This window comes from Parasteatoda tepidariorum, chromosome 10 (assembly GCF_043381705.1).
Source record: "Parasteatoda tepidariorum isolate YZ-2023 chromosome 10, CAS_Ptep_4.0, whole genome shotgun sequence".
In the NCBI taxonomy this organism is placed as follows: Eukaryota; Metazoa; Arthropoda; class Arachnida; order Araneae; family Theridiidae; genus Parasteatoda; species Parasteatoda tepidariorum.
Genome location: NC_092213.1, coordinates 55,407,486 through 55,412,715, shown reverse-complemented (window position 1 = coordinate 55,412,715; position 5,230 = coordinate 55,407,486).

The window sequence follows — 5,230 nt, the reverse complement described above, 5'->3', positions numbered from 1 at the left end:
TGCTAATTCAATTTATTCAGCTAACAGCAATATTTTATTTATATACTTAGGCTTTTGTTAGTTCATAAAACCTATTGTTACTTCAGAACTAGTAACTAATTATTAAGTGTTACTTCAAACAATATATGCCCTGATAATAATATAATATAATAATAAATATATCAAATATATTTTTAAATGAATAATATGACCCATTCATAAATATACTAATTTCTTCTTGTCAGTAATTTAAGGATTTTTATAGTCTTTGCCGTTTTTCCCTTTTTTCCAAATAGGTTTCGTCAATACCACATCATGCGAAATCAAAGATTTCGTTCCCGGCGAACGATACGCAGTACAGGTGACAAGCGTGAGCAGAAAAGTTGAAAGCTTAGAAGCAGAAGAAATCGAACAAACCATGTGTAAGAAAAATATATCTTTTGTAAAAGTTTAGCAAAAAAATTATTAAGTATTTTATATTTCGTGCGCATGTATATGTGAAACAATTCTTTAAATTAAGGAAGAAAAAAAGCATGAATAAAATAAAAAAATATCAAAGAAAATTTCTAAAACCACATCGATGTATAGTAAAGCAACACTGATAAATTATCTATATGTGTTTTTTAATGTTTGTTCATTTGAAAGTTTTAAAAAAAATTTATTTGGAAAAATTAAAAAAAGTACATGCATGCATTTGATGATTAGCATTCTAGATAGCTATTGCAGTGCTAATATATATTTTCTTTTTTAAAAAAAATTACGACTGTACTGCTTTGTGGTCAAATCAAATTTCATAATACAATGCTTGAAAATCACAAATGGTAAATTTTTGATTAAAACCTATACGCGCTACGGTATCACATTGGTACACCTTCTTACAGTACTATGTAAAAAAAATACCTGATAAAGTTACTAAAAAAAAGTACTGACACATCCGTAAAATCCCTTTTTACCGTAAAATTTTTATACCGAAATTTTTACATTAATATTTATTAATTTATAGTGATTCATTAATATAACTGTAAAATTTACGGAATATCAAGTTTTTTATACCGTAAAATTTCACGGCAAAAAATTTCAGCAAATTGAGTACTAGTACTTTTTACGGTAAAAAAGATTTGCTCTTTCAGTGACAGTATTTTTTCCGTAATTTGATCTGAAATTTTTTACAGTGTAGAATAAATGCTAGATATGGAGAAAAAAAAAGAATTTTACTATCCCTGACATTTATCTTACTGATGTAAAAACGTAATACCGAAACGCGTATAAGTTTTAATAAAAATTTTACCCTTTGTGGTTTTTAATATTGCATTTAATAAAACTAATACTTTTCACAAAAGAATTATAATAAAAACCTAACAGATAATATTAACTTAGAAAACGTATTCATTGATGAAATATCAGTTTTTAGTTCAAAGTGAAACGTGGTAGCATTTTCCTTCCTTGCCGGAAATGTTATGTTTCCTCTTTACCTAACTCTTGTCGAAAAAGTAAACTGCGCTTCCACCAGTAGAATAAAAACTTACAAAAAATAAAAATAACTTAGTTTTATTGTTCAGATGGGTTTCATATGGGTTAAGGCGGGCTTCAGATCTTCTAATAGATGGCCTTTCTCGTGTGTCGAGGATATAAGTACNTTTACAGGCAAGATTGGTTTATTGCATTATTATTGTGATTATTATTATTATTTTAATTGTGATTGCAATAAAGAACATTTCTTCAATTTTTTTAAAAAAGAACTGACATCGTAAGTTTCTTAAAAGATTGTTGATTGCTGAAAGATCGGTATTGTTGATTGATTATTGAAAGATCGATATTGTTGCTTAATTGTTTAAAGACCGATATTGTTTTGTTATTATTGTTATTACAATAAAGCACAATTTTTCAACATTTTTCAAGGAACTGAAGCTGTCAGTTCCTTGAAAGATTATTTATCACCGTAAGATCGAGATTATTAAAGGATCGATATTGTTGCGTGATTGTTAAAAGATCAGTATTATTGCTTAAATGTTGAAAGATCGATATTGATGATTGATTATTGAAAATCGAGATTGTTTTACCACTATTTTTATTGATTAAAGCACATTTTTTCGACATCTTTCAAGAAATGACGTAAGACAATATCTAAATGAAGAGATGTATATTAAAAAATATTTCAAATTTGAAACTACTGATTTAAACGTATGAAAAATTAATAACTTTAAAGTTCTTAAGATGGTCATACGGTAGTTTAGTACCGCATAAAATTTATATTGAAAGCAATAGTAGTTTAAAATATGCTTATTTGAAAAATTGTTACATGTATAAAGGAAGAACTTCATTATAATTGATATGAAGAAATTGAGGTTATATTGAAGTAACATATCAGTAACTTATAAACATCTCTTTTGTGTATTACTATTACTTACAAGTATCCTTATAATTTTAGATTAATGTTTTAATTTATTTTCTATGTGAATAATTGAAAAAATAATTATTTCAAATTAAATACTACTAATGAAAATGTTTAAAAATTTATATTTTCAAGGTTTTTAAAATGTAAGTAATGTTATTTATTATTGCTAAGAATTCATACGGAAAAAAATTGTATTAAATAGACTTATAATCGAAATTTTGTGTAATGCATAGAAAAAAACAACTTCACTGGAATGGTATACGGATAAACTGACACTATATTGAAATAATAACATAAAAATGAGTCATACAATTTCACTGTATTATTATTTATTTTTATACTTATTTATTATTATTATTAATATTTATTATTATTATTTATTATTATTAGTATTAATTAATATTATTAATATTTATGATTATTATTTATTATTATTAGTATTAATTATTATTATTTTTAATTATTATTTTAATTACTATTATTAATATGACTATTTATTCTTATTAATTTTTATGATCATCATATATCATTGTAATTATTTATGTTAATGTTCATGATTATTATTTACTGCTATTATCTGCAATTAGCATTTATTAATATCATTAAACAGCTAATTATTTCTAACGTGGTCGCTTTAAAAAAATCTTAACAATCACTTTCTGAAGTTTTGATAAAACCTAATGAAAAACTATAAGTTTAAACTTCGTTTAGAGATATTTAAATATTTCAATAAATGATTCGAAATGATTTAAGATTGCTTTTTCGGTAATTACAACAAGTGATGCAAAATATAAATTTGTATACACGAAACAGGAGTGTCCATTCAACGTAGTTCTGGTCTTGAATTAAAAATAAACTAAATTCACCCTAAAAAAATTATTTTGAAACATCGAAACGATGAACCTTAAAAAAATTGCTCACTGTATTTTCAAATTAACTTTTATTCTTATAAATAAAAAAAAACGTGGTTTTAAACCATCGTATGGTTTTCTTAATTATTGATTGATATTTTAGCAGAAAACTACTTAATAAGTGAACCAACGGATAAAAAGAATGTAAAATATTTTAATAAATTGATTATTTTATGTATGTGTGATTGATATAAATTCGAGTATTGCTCAAAGCAGTTATCCAACGTGTTTTTTGTCTGTAGGTTCTAGCAAATGGAATAAAACCTAAGGAAAAGATGAATGTTACTATTGACGACTTAAAACCTGGAGAACTGTACTCATTTCGATTTTATGCAATCAGCCATAATTTAAGAAGTGAAGGTGTCACCGTCCAAACTAGAACAAGTAAGTCAAGGGTATTTTTTTGGTTAAGAGAGTATCAGTTAACCGTGATTTATTTAAAAGGTAGGTAGGTACTTTATTTACATCGCACTAGAGCTGCACTACGAGCTATTGGCGACGGTCTGGGAAACATCTCTGAGAATGATCCGAAGACATGCCATCACAATCCTCTGCAAAGGGGATGGCTTCCCTGCTTTGGTACCCCGACGACCTGCGGGAGAAGTAGAGCACTTTACGGTAGAACAATTTAACGAGGACAAATACCGCGCACCTTCGGCCTCTACGCAGGCAGATCAAAATGATCACCCAGCCTCTTACTGGACGCAGCCAGTGATCCTTGAGTTCGGTGTTCTATTGGGAACCGTGTCTCTTAACGACAAGTCCACTGCGGGACGTAATGTATTTAAATTCTCCTCTGTTTCTAAATCACGCACTAATTTCTCATTTTTATCTATTTCGCGTATAAAATTAGTTTTTGAATCTTATATAATATTCGCATCATTTATCTTTAATTAAATCTAATTCATGTGTTCAATTTCTATTAATATGAATGACAATGGAGCCGCATCTAATTTCCCATTTATTTTTAATTCATGAGTTTAATTTTTATTTATTCATTCGGATAATGATTGAACACAAATAGTTGCATCTGTCCCATGCATCTAATTTCACCTTCATAATATTTCGTTTATATCTCATCATTTATTTCTATTTGTATCTAGTTAACGAAAATAGAACATCAAAAGCAGCTTCTAGTTTCTTATTTATTTTTTATTCATGTGTTTAATTTTTATTCATTCATTCATTCGAATAACGATTGAACTCAAATAGTTGTATCTTATCCATGCAAATTTCTGATTTATGCTCTTTTTATTCCTTCATTAGAATAACGATTGAACACAAATAGTTATATCTAATTTCTTATTTATTTCTAATTCATGTGGTTAATTTTTATTCCTTTTTTGAATAACACAATTCCTTTTTCGGATTCAACACAAGTAGTTGTATCTAATTTCTCTTTTATTTCTAATTCATGAGTTTAATTTTTATTTATTCATTCATTCGAATGACAATTTAACACAAATAGTTGTATCTAATTCATGCATCTAATTTCCCAATTTCATCTCGTTTTGTTTAATACATTACTTCTAATTCCGCAACAATCACCCTGGGTTTCATTTAAATCACCACTCTTTCTTTTTTTCAGAGCCTGTTATTGATTCAGTGATCAACATTGTTACTCGAGAACAGGAGACAAAAACACTAGGCATCAAATACACACCGACTCTTCGCCGAAGTGTTGTGTTTGATCGNTTTCTTTCCAAAAATGTCACTTAGAAAATGTTTTTCATAAGAAACATTTCGATTAGTACATTTTATTACAATAAATAATCCTCAAAAAATTATTATCTTATTAATTTCAGCAACAATTTGTTGTTTGTTTATTTCGAAAAAACTTTTGTATTGCAAAACATTAAATTAGTAGAAAGACCGGAAAATAATGTTGTTTCTGCGTATTACAATATTTGTTTGCTCTTATCACATCATTGTGTACTTGATAACC